General features: G+C 39.0%; 2 long non-coding RNA genes across 2 annotated transcripts in view; one reads left to right on the forward strand and one right to left on the reverse strand.

Moving 5' to 3' along the window:
* Positions 1 to 391: 391 nt before the first annotated feature.
* On the reverse strand, positions 392 to 4,977 carry LOC123383101. The gene is made up of 3 exons (XR_006592467.1): positions 4,769 to 4,977; positions 1,962 to 2,064; positions 392 to 1,169 (listed from the first exon to the last, which is right to left on the reverse strand). It is a non-coding gene; the product is annotated as an uncharacterized LOC123383101 (long non-coding RNA).
* A 364-nt stretch (positions 4,978 to 5,341) lies between these two features.
* Positions 5,342 to 17,184, forward strand: part of LOC109496155 — a 212,534-nt gene continuing 200,691 nt past the window's right edge. Inside the window, exon 1 of the long non-coding RNA XR_006592182.1 lies at positions 5,342 to 5,559. This is a non-coding gene — a long non-coding RNA (uncharacterized LOC109496155). The remainder of the gene's footprint in view (positions 5,560 to 17,184) is intronic.

Raw genomic sequence — 17,184 nt, forward strand, 5'->3', positions numbered from 1 at the left:
TCCAACTCTTCTATTAACCTTTTCATTTCTGATATCACTTCTTTTTTAATTTCAAAGATCTCGTTCAGAATTTCTGAGATTTTTTTTAAGACTTCCTATTCTTGTTTCAGGAATGTACTGTTTTCCATTTTCTTTGTGACTATTAAATTATTTCTCTTGAACTTTTCTTCTGCTTCTTTTGCCTCTGTTTCCTCCACTTTTCTTTCTTTCTTTTTTTTTTTAGTCCATATACATTTTTTTTTCTTTTTCAAATGTGTGGTGGCCCACCAATGTCTGTTTATGTTGTTTTTTTTAATTTTTTTAATGTTTATTTATTTTTGAGACAGAGAGAGACACAGCATGAGCAGGGAAGGGGCAGAGAGAGAGGGAGACACAGAATGTGAAGCAGGCTCCAGGCTCTGAGCTGTCAGCACAGAGCCCGATGCGGGGCTCGAACTGACAGACCGTGAGATCATGACCTGAGCCGAAGTGGGACGCTTAACCAACTGAGCCACCCAGGCGCCCCTGTCTGTTTGTGTTTAAAAGTGAAATACAAAGGAGCTCAGCAGTCATGAGAATATTGGGCAGTGAACTCCTTAGGAAGTCATGAAGTGGTTATTGTAGGTCTTTTCACTTCGGTAGATTGGTTTCCTCAGAGAGAAATCTATAATGCTCTCCTTGAGGAGGGCAAGCATGGCTGCTGGGCCGGGGCCAAAAGGCTTAAAGTTTAGTGTTCTCACATGTCAGGATGGAAACATTCACTTAGTCCTTTGTGCTCATGACAGCTCCCTTCCTCTAATTTTTGTGCCCAAGCTCCCTCTGGTTTAAGAGAGTACATCTTAGGCCATCTGCCTGAAACTGGGTGGGTAGGGACGCTGTTGTGTGTGATAATGAGGGTAGTTAGGACTCCAATTGCTTCAAATGCAAAATTCCAACCGATCTGCCCATTGGTCCCACCTACATATTCTTGAAACACAGTGTGCCTCTAAGTCCCGAATCGGCTTGTTTCTTGGCTCCCCACCAATTCACTTCTCCACAAACACAGACGTAGTTCCTAAGACAGATTGAATCTGTTTCCCAGCTTCAAACATTTTGCTGTCATCTTTCATCACGTGTCCCATTCCTTTGTCTCATGGACTTCACCCTTCTGATACCTTCATCATCATGTTTAAGAGGGTTTCGTGAAGGACCTAAATGCACAAAAGCAAGGGTAGCTTTTAAATGTCAGGCTGTACTGGGGCGCCTGGGTGGCTCAGGTGGTTAAGTATCCGACTTCAGCTCAGGTCGTGATCTCAACGATCCGTGAGTTCGAGCCCCACATCAGGCTCTGTGCTGAGAGCTCAGAGCCTGGAGCCTGTTTCAGATTCTGTGTCTCCCTCTCTCTTCCCCTTCCCTGCTCATGCCCTGTCTCTCAAAAATGGATAAATGTTAAAAAAATTAAAATAAATAAATAAATAAATAAATGTCAGGCAGTACTGAAAGGGCAGAGTTGCTCAATTAAATGAATTCCTACTAGTCAAATGGTGAAAGATTTGAATGTAAAATAATACTAAGTATAATTATTAATATTGTTATGGTTAAATGGAACAAGTTGAGTTTCCACAGGAAAAGTCATGGATCCTTAATGGTACTCATAGAAGAGAGAACATAAAGTGGAGAAAAATTAGATAATTGTAATTCAAATAAAGGTAAATATAACAGCCTATGTTTTATTTTCACTGATCTTAATATTTAGAACAGGGTTTACATATAGGTATGTTGTTTTTTAAAGGATGGATTTGTAATTGTCTATATTTGGATGAGCAAAAATTAAAAAGTAAATACATGAGACTTTGAATAAGCCAAGAAGTTCTAGAACAAGTGGGGAAAAAGATGAATGAAAATGGTGGACTATAAATGTGTGCTTTAGAAAGGTTTCTACAAAAATATAGAATTCAGATTATAAATCAGAGTGAAAATTATGCAGAGAGATTTATACTCACATTTGGAATGGAAAGAAGTGACTGATTTCTTGACCATAGTTTTCCTATATGCTCTTCTAGTATCAGTCCTGATTAGAAGCTTATGGATTCAAGACTTTATTTGCTAAAATGATAGAAAACATTATGCTTAGCAGTTAACCTTATAGTAAGTCAAATATTTAGATTCTTTAATTATAAGCTTCCAAATGATAAAAGAAAATAGGCATTTTACTAAGTAGCATAATAAAAAAGAACATAACAACTTTTCCCATATGTACCATGTGTGTCCATGACCATGAAAAAATATCGAAATTTATATAATATGAACTTTAAAGTGATCAGGTAGAAAAATTAAAAGCAACAGGAGGAACTGAGTATGTGATTATATCATCCTTTTCCTTTTTGTTTTTATGCCTTATTTTTATTTTGAGGTAAGCTGGTCTTAATTGAGAAATTCTCATTTTGTTGTTGCTGGTATTTTCTTTTGCCTGAGGAAATGGATGATAAGGAGAACAAGGAAGTCATGTCCCTGAGGGTACAATTTCTGTGGTATTTTGTAGCATGATAATTTGGGAAATCTGCAGGTTTAGTTTACTGTTTTACACTATGTGTCTAAAAGTCATGAAATTGGGTATTCCGTTGAAGTTTGACATTTTGGATGTTCCTGTGGTTTTGTAACTTCCCGTAATAAATGCAGGATTGCAAATATCATGAATTTATCTAGTCCAAGTATACTGATGTCTGAGTTTTCCTTGCAACGGTTCCTACAAGTAGCTAACCCTCAAGCTTTGTCTGAATGCTAATAATGGTGTTGCCAATTCTCTTTGATTTCCTGTCTTCCCATATTCAAAACATATTCAAAACAAACCTAATGTGTTCTGTGTTCTCTGCCTAGAAATGCTTTTGTCCCACCTTTACAAGACACAATCATACCAATATTTTGAAACTAAAGTCAAATTTTACTTCTTCTATGAGTGTTCCACAAGTGTTCCTTTGTTAGTATAAATAGTTTTAGAAATTCTTTCTCTGGGAAAAAAATAATTGCTCTTTTCCTGGTAACATAGGGAATTGTCTTAAGCATCAGAATAAAAGTTAACATTAACATATTAGGCATGGTTACTTGTCTAATATGTACTTCTCTGCCATTAACCAACATTTTAAGCTACTTAAGATGCCATATCATAGTCACCCTGTACCTCTCAGCAGAATATCTTGAATAAACAGCAATTGTGAAAAAATATTTTGAAATTAAGTTTGAAAAAATTTCCAAGTTTATGGCCATTTTTATAGCCTCTCAAAGGCTCTCAAATGAGCCTCTCAAAGAAAAATAGTATAAAACAAAAGACAAAACAAGCAAGATTCCATGGTCTTGCTATAAGGAGGCCTAGAGAATTTTAAAATTTAAATGTAATTATTCATTACCTCCTAAGGGGAAGACCAGGCTACCACTAGCTGCAATAAACACCTATTCCTGAACAACTCCAAACCAACAGCTTGGTCCAATGTAAGAACACACTCAAGGGAGTAATGGGACTTGCATGTCTTCTAAATAGACTGTGATGAGCTGATGGAGGGCTTTGGGAATCTTTCCAAAGTTAGGGCTGTACTTACGCTGGTTATTGGACCCAACCAAGCCAGTAGGCAGACCTATGTTGAGCCACCACCTTGTTAAGGAAGAGATTTATTCCTGTTGATTAGTAGTTGCCTTTTCCTAAAACTGTTTTGCTGTTAAGGACGTAATTAAACCATTGTTGCTAGAGGTGACACGGGTTTTGTTATAGTTAAGAGCTTGGGCCTTGGGGCTAAAGAGACTTTATTTCAGATCTTTGATCTGCAGGAATAACAGAAGAAACTTGGACAAGTTAAATAGCTTATCTCCTCCCTTTCCCTTGTCTTATCTGAAAAAAAAGGAAATGAAAATATTTACTTCTTACGTATGTTTTCTAAATTATATAGCATATTTAAAGTGTTTGCTAAATGCCTAGTACCTAGTAAAGGCTCAAAACAATCATCGTCATCACCACCATCATCATCGTCATCAGCATTAATAGACTCAGTGATTTATTAGGTGCATATAAAACAATAAACATAATTACAATTTACTATTAATACATGTCAGATGAAAACTAAATAAATACTTGGGATGCACAGGAACCAGGAGCAAATTTCTCCTTGCCATTTTTTTTTTTCTCCCTCCATTTATCAGTCAAGAACATTGGATAGAGTGAGAAAATAACAAAGCTTTAAAAAATAGGTTTATGAATTCCTCCTTGTGCACATGTCCATCTTTATATGCTGTTTCCTTCAGATTGCAAGGACCTTTAGGCCAGGGACTGATTTTAACCTAGTGTTTAATATGGACATTAATTTATTCAGTTCTTAAAACTTCACTCTTGAATAAGCTGCCTTGGAGCTAAGGAGATCAGGCATCCCGTTTTTTTTTTGAGGGATTATTTTATTTTTTAGTACATTTGATGGTGGCCTGTGAAATCCTAAGAGTATGGCAATTTCTCCCCCAACTTATTTTTTTCATATTGCAAATATGCTTACTCTAGTGTGGTGGGATTGGCATTCCTGGGTTCAGGCAGCAGCTCTACAGTCAATATTTTTGCAGCAATATGTAAGCACAACTCGGTTCAGACACTCTGAATTTACAAGTTCTGGAATTAGTGAATGAATGAGAATTAAGCATTTGCTTTGGACCAGGCCTAGAGCTAGACATTTGCAAATATATTATTTCAGTTAATCTTCAAACAGCCCCGAAGATGCATATTATAATCCCCATTTTACAGATGAGGAAACAGGCTCAGAGAGGTTAAGTGACTTACCTAAGGATAGTCTAGGTGGAGGGGCAACATGTGGAAAGGCAAATTTGGGACTGTTGGAACATGGGGTGTTGGGATGAACGCAAACTACAGGTGATTCAGCAAAATAGGATCCAGGCAAGGACAGTAGTCAGGTCCCATACTAAAGGATTTGACCTTTATCCTGGAGATCAGTGGTTCTCAAATTTAAGATTCATGGATATCACCTGGCATGGCTGTTTCTTTTCTTTTTTTTTTTTTTTTTTTAAGTTTATTTGCGTAAGAGAGACCGCGCGCATGCCCGTGTGAGCAGGGGGAGGTGCAGAGAGAGAGTAGAGAATCCGAAGCAGGCTCCGAGCTGCCAGCACCTGAGCGGAAATCAGGAGTCAGACGCTTAACCGACTGAGTCACCCAGGCGCCCCTGGCATAGCTGTTTAAAAACTAAAAAATGTAACCCTCATCCCCAACCCTGAAGTGAGGGCTGGACTCTATATTTTCTTTTTTTTTTTTTTTTTAAGTTTATGTATTTATTTATTTTGAGAGAGACAGCAGAGGGAGGGGCAGAGAGAGAGAGAGAAAATCCCAAGCAGGCTCCGTACTGTCAGTGCAGAGCCGCACGTGGGGCTTGAACTCAAGAGACTGTGAGATCATGACCTGAAGCGAAACCAAGAGGCCGACGCTTAACTGTCTGAGACATCCAGGCGCCCCTGGAATCTGTATCTTCATAAACAGTCCAGGTTATTCTGTTGGTCTGCAGCCCGTACTTCGAGAACACTGCTGTAGGCAATGGAAGCCGTCGAAAAGATTATTTGCAGGTGAGTTCCATTATCTTTGGATAACGAGGAGGATGGGTCACAGGGATATTAAATTAGAGACAATCAACGAACTGTTTAGAAGCCTGGTTCTCAAGCTTGTCTGCATGTAGGAATCACCTGAGAAGCTTTGAAACTACTTCTGCTTGGATCGTACCTGTAGATATTGTAGCTAATCAGTCTATGATGTGCCCTGGGCATTACAATCTTTTTAAAGTTCCCAAGGTAACTTTTATATACAGCAGCTTTTGAAAACTGCTCTTTTAGGAGTCTATTACAAGTCCATTTGAGAAACAGTGAAGCCCTGAATTAATGCAGGATGGGCAGCATTAGCATTGCTGGGTAGATTTGAAAGAAGGAGTTCTTCCTAGAATTCATGGTAGCCTTGATACAGGGCCTGATTTTAGTACCTGTTTTCCCCTACTGTTGAGTACCTATGTGGTGTATAACCCAACCTGGCAACCCTGGAGATATTCGGGAGATTGCAGGGATGTGGATAAAGCTAAAGAGGAGGAGAGAGAGGCGTGATTTCAGTCTTACCCCCAGTGTCTACTTTCAGTCCCCACTCTGGTCCTCTAGTCTGGTCGTGTCCTAGGACGAGAGCTGAGTAGTTTGACAAATGTAGTTGAATTGCAGTGCCCACCTGGGATGTTGTGGTCAGAATTATTTTGAAGGCCAGAAGCCAGTGGAAGAAATGACCCTAGTCAAGTGAAACGTTCTGCCAGGGAATCTGAAAGGAGTTATAAGGGCCCCTGAATCAGGCATATGCTATCCCATTGTTAATTACAAAACATTCTCAGCCTACATTTTATTTATATGCAATTGAACAAAGCTGAATTCTAAAAGAGGAGAAGAAAGTCCCTACCTGACCTACCACACGTTGTTCAGAGGCAGATTTCTAGTACATAATGTTGTTTCATTGTTGTTTTAAATTTTTCTTTCTCTTGCTATTTCACAAATCCCTCACTTTGCAGGAATTTAGGTGGGGATATTCTGAATGGCTTCCTTTGCATGTTCTTTGTGGGGCTTATATCCTGTTGTAATAGGAGAGGTTACACTGTCTTTCATTCTTAAGCCTATATCCTTTTCACTCTTTTTTTTTTTTTTAATGTTTATTTACTTTTGAGAGAGACAGAGCCAGAGCAGGGAAGGGGCAGAGAGAGAGGGAGACACAGAATCTGAAGCAGGCTCCAGGCTCTGAGCTGTCAGCACAAAGCCTGAATGGGGCTCGAACCCACAAATGGTGAGATCACAACCTGAGCTGAAGTTGGACACTTAATGGACTGAGCCACCCAGGTGTCGCATTCTTTTCACTCTTAAGAAGGAAAATAGTGTCTCCTGATCTAGTGAAGCCTAAAGGATTCTTCCTCCTCCTTATTCTTCTTTATGTTTAATACTGTGTTTTCTCCTAAGTAGCTTTCTGGAATTTTCTACCCCCAGGATGACCTAAGCTTAGCAGCTGACTTGTACTATATATGCTTTTTGGGTTAAATGTCATGCCCTGCAAAAACTATAGAGCAAAGAAACAGCAGTAATCACAAAAGTTTTTGTGTAGCAATGAAAGTCTTGAAAACAGAGAGGAGAAATTAGAAAAGAAAATGTTGGTCTTAATATTATCTTACATTGGATATTAACATTTTCATCGTATGGATGGAAATTGAGGCTCAGAAAAGAGAAAAGGAATGGAATTAACGTATCATGATTGGCAGGTCTGGTATTCTTGTAAGTATTTAATATATTTATTTTATTTATTCACAAAAGAATTAGGTATTCTCATTCTTATTTTATGGATGAAAACACTGAACATTAGAAAGGTGAACTACTTGTCCAAGGTCAAACAGCCAGAACTGGTGGAAATGGCATTCAAATTGCTGTGACTGACCCCAAAGCTCTTGTTCTTTTCATATCTCTTAAAGCTTACAAAAATAAATGAGAGGTCAGTGGCCTTGTGACCTATAGTCCAGGGCTTTTACTTTGTTGCCATCGTAAGTTGCTTGTGTTATCTTTCAGGTATCAGAGTAGACTAAGCCGAATCTAGGCAGATCACATTTGACCCCAAGGTTAAGAAAGTGTTTTTGCCTCCATAACGTTAGAGCATATTCTTACCACAAGCGGAGGGCTCTGGAAGTTCCTGGAGTATGCTAAATAGATTAAGCTCAGATTTGCAGTAACAGCAAACATGCAGGAAGCACTATTATGTATCCAGCACAGTTCGAAAGTGCTTTACACGTATTAATTCATTCAATTCCCCCTTACAACCCCTTGGGAACATGTTCTCTATCAGCAGTCACATCTTACAGAGCAAGAGCTGGGATACAAAGAGGTTGAAGGACTTGCCTGAGATCCCATTGCCGGAGCCCAAGTCCATGTTCCTGACTGCTTGGCCATGATGCCTCAATGTGTGGCTTGCACCGTCCCTTCTCCCTCCATCCTAACAAGTGCTGCCCAGCAGACTGACCTTCAGATTATAGCTGCTCACTGCTCATTCTGTTTTCTGACTGTGCTTATCTTACATAAAATCCCTCTCCGGGATTTGTAAAATAATGCTTTTCTTTCTCTTTGAAAGAACAGCCCTGTGGTACAGATCTTGGGGTCAGGCTGGCTGGAGGCCTCCATTTTCCATCAGCGCTTGAATCCCACGTCAGCCTGCGTCTGCTTTAGACTTATCTATTTGCTTTCCATGCTTTGGATTTGGATTTTCTATGACCATAGAATCTAGAATAGTTTTCCTTACATTATTTTACATTACTGAGAATGCCTTTAATGGTAGATATTTTAATGTTCTGTTTTAAAGACGTGAGGAGCCTTTCGGTTAATCCACTTGCAGTTAGATTTATTTGCTATCTGATCCTCACAAGATCAAGACTTTTTTATATTGACAATGGAAAGCATATTAATGTTTCTGGCAATATAGGTACTATATAAACTCAAGGGGTTATGAAGATTATTTTCTGAAATTGAAATTGATTATTCCCTATGAAGGTTGATTACAGCTATTGAGATCATGAAAATAAAATGTCAACTGTTTCATTATTTTAAAGAATAGAATTGCTTTCCTTTTCATGGATAATATAGCAGCTCCATGCTATAACTTCACAAATGTAGTTGAGTTTTTTTTTTTTTCCTAAATAGTCATTTTCAGAGGGATGATCTATGGCTTGTCAACTTACAGTAAAGCTGATGTAAAAAGTTTGTGATGGCAACCCTAAATGTTTTATCACCTGTCAGAAATTTCAATGATAATAAAAAGTAACATCCTTTAAATTAATTAGACATGATTAGGACTTCAAGCCCAGAGGCCACTTCATTATGCAAAAATTATAACAGTTAGCTATTTAAATTACCATTAAATTGATTCTTATGTTAATTGATATCTCACTTATAACCCTAGATTTTAATTTATATAAGATCTTTGGAAATAATAATAAGATGAAATAAAATATTATTTTGGAGAAATTCTTATGTGAAAAAATGTACTGAAAAATTGATTGTTATATTTGACCCTCAGTAGAATTGCTATATTAGGATAAAGCTAACTTCTCAGGAAATAGTGTGGCGTAGATTCATCTCTTATGCTTCATGCAGCCCCCACAAACACCAAGAAAAGTTGCATTTGTGATTCAGGAGGGTAATTTTTTTTCTTCAGGGAATACTATCTTTTCCTGTCTGAGTACAGGATGTACTCTGATGTATTTGGGGGAAGGGGAGTACTGTGACCGTACGCACAATCAACTTTTGAAGGCGGGAAGTGATCTATATTAAAGAGGAGAATTGGCACCTCGAAGTAGGATAAACTTGAGTATCACCTCACGGGGTCTTAGTAAACAGGTGCTGGTGAAGAGCATTTCTGAAGTTAAAATGCCAGTTGCAGGAGACGTGGAATTAATTGGTGTTTAGGGGCAAATTGGGGTGAACTGGGGCACTTCCTGAGTGCAGATATGTAAGCTCCTTGTGCCTTTTTTGTTTCAAGTGACTAGTTTTGAATCTGTAAGATGGCAGACAAATTGAAATATTGTTCTGGTCTAGAGTGTCGAGTCTTTCCTAATCATAATCCCCTTATATTTTTATTTCTAAATTTCTTACTAGAGTCAAAGTCCCACGAGTGTGGGAAATAGAGTTTATCAATATCATGCGAGCCTAATTCTTAGGGCTAGGTTTTCAGTTACAATAAGAACTTCCCAAGGAATCTCATCTACTTTGTAGGTTTTAGCAATAACCATATTCAGGTTGTAAGCTGAAATTACAATTTACAAGAAACTGTATTTGTAGGTATAGCATCGGGATTGGGTTATTCAGGAAAAAATGGTTAGAGATGAAAAAAAGATATTTTAGTGCAGGCTAACCTCTTTCGTATTATCATTGCTTTGCCTCCTTCACATTTAAGATCTTCATTCATGTTTTGGTAGTTTTGGGGTGTTTTCTTCTTTACTTTTTTCATGTGTCACGTCTTGCGGACTGAGCAGAGATACATCTAAGACTTGCGAGGTCAGTGCCCATTAATTATAATTAGAAATGAATGCAGGCTGAGAAGAGAAGCAGAATTAGGGATGAGGCTGGTGCAAAAGTTTGTGAAGAGGGAGTACAATTTTATCTAAAAAGTTCCAGAAGTCAGGGTCCAAAGAAGATGCTGTGATGGTGTGCTAGCATCATTCCACCCTTCCAGTCTCGACCTTGTGATGCTTATTCACACTTCATTTCTCCACACTGGACTTCTGCTTTCCTTGTTGGTGCCTTCCCAGGCACTGCCAATAGGGGGCGCTAGAGGGATACTGGAAAACTGAGGAGGATCAAGGGACTTGTTCCTTTCTGTGACTCTCTCTGTTCTTGTCCCCATCACCATAGCGGTGCTCCTTCACACCAAGAACTGCAGTTCGCTCCAGTAGTCGCTGTTGATTCAGTCTTTAGTTTTCTCAATACTCACAAAGTCACCCTGTAACCACTAACACCAGTTGGCAAGTGCATCCTCCTCGAAAGTCTGCATTTCAGAGCCAACAGATTCTTTCTCAAAACTCAGAGGCTCTAGCACTGTGTTAACTAATATGGTAGCCACTAGCTATATTTGGAAATTAAAAGTAATTAACACTGAATAACATTTTAAAATTCAGTTTCTCAAAGGTTCAATAGTGCTTCATATGTGGAGAGCATAGTTCTACTGAAGAGTGGTGATGTCTAACTCCAGTTAAACACTGCTGACTTCTCAGAAGTCTGAGTTTTCATTCTGTGGGCTTTTCCTCCAAGTGTGTAAATTTTGATAATCTCAACCTCTTCTCTATGTTCCTTCCTCCATAAAGATGGCAAGTGTTTCCTGTAGTTTCTACCTCCATGATACCTTATTTCCTTTTTTGTCTTTGCAGTTCCTTAATACCTGTGTAAAAATTCTTTAAAAAAAATTTTTTTTTAAGTTTATTTATTTTGAGAGACATAGAGGGTGGGGAGGACAGGCAGAGAGAGAGAGAGAGGGAGAGACAGAGAATCCCAAGCAGGCTCTGCGCTGTCAATGTGAAACCAGATGTGGGGCTGGAATTCGTGAACTGTGAGATCGTGACCTGAGCCAAAAACAAAAATCAGATGCTTACGCAACTGAGGTACCCCTTGGTAACAATTCTTTATACTAAATTCTCTCTGTGAAAATCTGGGCCAGCTGCATAACTGGGGACTCATGCAAAAAGAAAATGCAGGTCTTACTCAAAAAGTAGAGCAAAAGTGCCAGTAAAGGCACATAATAAGATCTTTTTCTTTCTTCTTTGGTCTCTCTCTCAACTTGTCATACTGTCGTTTATTTTCTACTCAGTGTCATTCTAAGTAAAAATAAAATTAAAATAAAAAAATTAATATGAATTTGACCATTCATCTTTACAGTGTACAATGTCAGTTTTGACTATAAATGTCAGACCATTTATTCAAATGTGGAATCTCCAGAATCGCACAATTTGTATTTTGTAGTTCATTCCCGGAGGGTGCTTTGAGCTGACCAGAAGGAACAAACGCAAGTGAGATGCAGGAAGTCTGGAGAGTTGAGAACAGGGTATCCCAGACATAGAGCTTGGGAGGGCTAAGGGAGGGCTTGCAGGCATGGCGATGCTCATGGTGGTTCATACTCTCATAGGAGCCTAGGACCTGCAGAGGCAAGGCCTGATGGCTATTGGATACCCCTTCTCGCTGGCAGCTGAACTGATGTGGCACAGCCTGGCCAGATGTGGAATCTGGGGAAATCAAACCAGGTGACACCCTTTTTCATGGGCCTGTCACCCAACTACAACAGATCAGTGGCCCTCAAGATCTTTAAGCTTCAGTAAAAGGTTTAAAACTCATGTAGATGGGGGTGGGAAAGAGGCTCAATCCACCCAGACAGGGCTGGTTGGCCAAGGGAGGCCCCATGAGTCTGTGGGATACATGTATCCAGCCCTGACATTCCTGCCCCCATGCCCAGGACTATGCTGGGGGTAGAGGAGGAGTAGTCATTGGACAGGGGTGGGGAGAGCGAGGCCAGTTAGGGTCTAGGGCACCAGAGTGAGGAGTGGGAAGCTGAGAACCCAGTCTGGAGAGGTGACAAAAGTGGGGACCATGCGTGAGCTGAAGCTCTAAGCCTTTGGAACATGCGTTATTATCCCATCATCCCACTCCATTGTCCTACTTACAAAACACAAATTCAAAGGTAAGATTATCAAGAATTTCAATGCAGCAACCACAGAGTATTAAATTTCAAATGTGGAACTTGAGCATGGCCCCTATATGAGTGCATTGGTCATTGGTCTACGAAGCTGGTCCTGGCTAAAGTAGCTTATGTGGTTTTGTCTCCTGATTGGACCCTGATTGATCAGGATGAGAGGCCAGATGTTAGGTTAGCTCCGGGGAAGGAGAACACGGGCAGCAAGTTCTGCTCAATGTTTGTCTTCTGCTGACACTCCCATCTGAACACCTCAGTTGGTGTTTGTCACCCACTGTTACTTGAAGCTTCCTTTTGCTGCTGACATTTCTCAGTTGACTCCAATTTTCATTGGCTTGAAAACCTTATCTTTTATCATTCTTTTAAACATAGTGCAGAATGTTAGTAAATTAATTTTGTCTATTACTGTTGTTTTATCACTACCTTTCCCTCCCTAAAACTTCTATCTTCTTCAGGTTCCTTTATTTTGCAAAATTATCTTAAGAATAGGTATTGCCCTTTTCTATCCTTGACATACCTCAGGTTTTTACTTAGGAAGTAGTGCTTTCACAGAGAAAGGCCATTTTTAACACTGCATTTTTTTTCTATGTGGGGTATTTAAATTCTGAGCCTTTATATACTAACTACCAAAGTCTCATTCTCCATGAAACTTTCATAAATGTTTCCAAATTCCTTGGGCAGCAGATTCCTTGGTGCTCTCTCTTTGCTCTTGTTATATTGACTTTAGTGTCATCCAGGAACAATTTTCAACTTAATGCTGCTGTCTAGCTTGGGTTCTTGGTGTATTCACAATTCTTTGTTGGTTAAGGAGAGCAATGGCTCCCTTTTCTTCCTGAATGTCCAACTGGAAATGGTCTACACTTAAAGCAGGTCCCTGCAGGCCTGCTGGGTAGCTTTTACTGGTGCTTCCTAGTCTTTTTCTGTCTTTTGACATTGAGTTCCTTGGGAACAGAACTGTAGGCTCAGTGAAAGTTTAGGTTAGATTGAATTTAATATATGCAACTTGTTGGAATATGAGAGAACACAGAGAAGATGGAGAATTAGCCTTCTCTTCATTCAAACCCTGTACCTCATTGTTCTCAGACAACATATATCTACATTCAGAGTCACCCATATACAAATAGATTTTCACATTTGAGGGATGAAATTCCCTAGTTACAAATATCTCTTTACTACTCTTCTCTGGTTAGCAGAATTCCTAAGCAAGTAAGTAGTGAGGAATATCTGAAGTTTGTATTCCTTTCATCCCAAGAGGGCTATCCCAGATACAGGGACAATGTGGTAAAACCCAACAGCCAGTGGGAATGAGGGCGCCACTTCCAAGGAAATGCTAGAGATGGATAACAAATTTAGGAAAATCATGTTTGACAGCATTTATAATTTTGCCCTGAGTCATTTTTATATCTATCAACATGCACATACATGTACACACATGTACACACTAGCCATCTTTCATCCTCTCTCTTCCGTAGATATCACCTTCCATGTCCATAGTGAAAAATCAGCTTAGGAAAATGAGAAAATCTCTGTCATTAGATCAAATATAGAAAAACTTCAATATCTCCAAGAAGCCCCAACTCTTGAGTTGGAAAGCAATGAATTACCCCACTTCAATTCATGAGAGACCAAACCAATCAGTACATGTAGGTAGCTGGCAAAATGACAGGAGAGTTTTGCATTTGAAGAGCTGAATAACTGTAAAGGGACTAAGAGAAGCTAAGCAATTGTCCTTTTCACCTGAACATATGCCTGGGCTAAGAAGGGAATCTGGGAAACAACAGAAGAAGTTCCTGCTTGTTTCTTCTCAGAGCCAAGAAGAGCCAGCCATATTGGAAAGGGCATTTCTGGTTAAGATAAATCATGTAAATATTGTACAGGTATCTGTAACAAATGTTTCTTCCCAGTAGGGAAACAATCTGCTTTACCAAGACAGAATTGGTCAAACGCATATTTCCTGGATAGACAGCAGGCTCTCAAACTTCACCACAGGTTGTCAAGGTGTAAATACAGGGAAAGTGATGCATCTAATTACTTTACCCTTATGATGATCATGAGTAGTATTGAGCAGTTATTCCATGCCTGAATCTTACTCCTTAAATTCTTGAAAACAAATAATGAATGACTTCTCAATAACAAAATTGGAGGTTCAGTCCCATGTGTTTTAAACATGTATGTATGTATTTATAATAACGAATAAGCTATAGTTATGGTGTCTCAAATATATGTAACTTAAAGCTTTAATTGAGGAGCATTTTATTTTTATAACTAATCTCCAATACTACTTTGTTTCTTATTTGAGTTAGACACATTTCCTAATTATATTATTTCAAAGATTATTCAATGTGAAGTTTGGACAGATGGACTTAATAGTCTCTTGATGTGTTTTTCATCCCCATAAATGTGACTAACTCATATTACAGTTTAATTGGTTTTAGTGGAATATGTGTGTTCTGTGAATATAATACAAATACATAATATGCATATAAAATTCATGCATAAACTGCTTATTATTCTAAAGGTAAAATATTTCAACAGTCTTACGTCTTCCATTCAGTAGACACAATAAATGAGCCATATCATATGAAACATCTGTTACGATTAGAGTATTCTTTAAAATGTACACTTCTACAATTGGAGTATTTTTTTTAATGTGTATTTCTTCATCGTGCTTAAATACCATCTACCTTTATACTTACCTTTCAGTTCTGGGTGGCACTAGGTTAAATGTTGGAGTGGATAGAATTGGGACTCAGGTTGGTTGCTGCTTTAAATTGGTGCCCGAGTCTGTGGTGTTACCCTCGCAAGATGCTTTTGGGAGAGTTGATTTTTCAATTATACAATTAGAGAGAAAGGCTAAAATATTTTTGTTTGCTTTTTTTTTGTTTGTGTTTTTTCAGCTTGTTAAACTAGGGTCTGTTTTGTCTGGGTTATTTGAAATCTCATCATCATCCAGAGAAAATGCAGTTTGCAAATTAAAATAGTAACATCGGCAATTTCCCCTGAGAGAGACTTGCTTCCACCCTGCCAGAGGCGGTATCACTAAGTAACAAATAGTCAGAGGTTTTTCTCAGCTGCTACTGTGCTTATGAGTGTATGAACACTGGCAGGCAGGGACCTGTCGTCTGTAGATGCTCATACAAACTAATGTGAGCCATAATCATGAGTTTCTTTTGGAGATATGGCATTACTATTATTACTACTAGAATGTTGGCCAAAGGCAACCCTCCCCACTACCCTTACCCCTGCAAAAAAAAAAAAAAAATGTACAAAATCTCTCTGATTCCTTCACTGCCTGCTTCATTAAGTGATTCTCCAGACCTCAGCTAAATGCAATCCCTCCCTGGACCTAATCTTGCAAACCTCACTCCTATCAAAGTAGAAACATTGGCTAAGTAATGACTGTAAAACCACAGCGTAAGAATACAAGCCAATTGTGTTTTTGTTTTGTTTTGTATTTTTTCATTGTGTGCTTTAGCTTAAGTAAACCTGAAGACTTGAAAGCTAATGTGTCTTTCACAATCACTTTTTTTTTTTTTTTGAGCTTTTGGAGAATTTATAACTAGGACTGAGGAAAGAGGAACATAAGAAAACTAGTATCTACACGTGCATTGAAATGATGTAACAAACAGTCGGCATCCTTTTGAAATCACTATTTATTATGTATGCACATGATTGCTTATATTTACGGAATTATCTTTGCTGCTGTCTTCCATTATTTATAAAATAACCACTGGTGGAGTTATATGCCAGGTTGTAATGATGGTGGTATGGAAATATGAATTAGCTTCTAATGTAAAGTATGAACAGAAAACTGTAGGACATGAAATAAGAAGTGATCTGTTTGGTGAGGTGGGTTCACAGAGGAGGTTAGATTTAAGCCAGATGTTCATGTTAATGACAGGTTGGGAAAGTATTCCTGGGAGAGAGAACAACATGAAAATATCCTGGCCCCGTGAGGCAAGCTTCAAAATCTAATCCTATATTAGAATGCATGAAACGTGGGGCTTGTGGGAAAGAGTGAAATTTGATTTTTCAAATGACTTCAATGACATATCAGAAGAAAAGGGCAAGCAGTTAGTTCTGTGGCTTTATCTCTAGTTTCAGGAACATGGGAGGGTTTGAATCCCCCTTGCAATATTAACTCAAGTAATTGTTAGGTGTTGGTTTACCTTACCGGCTTGAAGATGGATGGGAATCTATCTGAGGGGAATGTATCAGAAGGAACACCTGTACATCATTGTCCAGATGTTTATTTAGTACCGAGTGGCCAGCATTGATAAGATGGAGCTACGCTGGAGAATGAGTGCTAGTTTTGCACCTTTGAGGGAGCTACATGGCTGGCCAGGTATAAAACTCAAAGAGACCCCAGAGCCCAAGTATTCTCTGACCTCTAATTATCCACACACAACGAGACTTCTCTCTTGTGAAGGAAAACAACTCGAGTGTTGAATGACCAAGACATCGGAAACTCTGCCTGGAAGTCACCAGACCTCTTGTTTGTTGCTTTACATGGTTCTCGTTCATCCCCTGCCTTCTTTCTTAAACCTTACTAATCAGTGCCTGGTGAAACCAGCTGTACCTCGCATGTTAGAAGTCAATCTAACCCAAGACCACTAGTAGCAGAACAGCACGCCAGTTGTAGATGATAAGATTTTCACATGTCATTTTTATTTTTTATTATTAATATGTTATTTTCATAGCATCAACATAAAAAAATTAAAATTCAGCCACCAGGGTCCACCACCTAGAGACATTTGTTAAAATAGCGATGTCTAGGGGCACCTTAACCTGGTTCAGTCGGTTAAGCATCCAACTTCAGCTCAGGTCATGATCTCACAGTTCATGGGTTCGGGCCCTGCATCTGTCAGCCCAGAGCCTGGAGCCCGCTTTGGATTCTGTGTCTCCCTCTCTCTCCGCCCCTCCCCTGCTTGCGCCCTGTCTCCCTCTTTCTCTCAAAAATA

This window comes from Felis catus, chromosome F2 (genome assembly GCF_018350175.1).
Source record: "Felis catus isolate Fca126 chromosome F2, F.catus_Fca126_mat1.0, whole genome shotgun sequence".
NCBI classification, from domain to species: Eukaryota; Metazoa; Chordata; class Mammalia; order Carnivora; family Felidae; genus Felis; species Felis catus.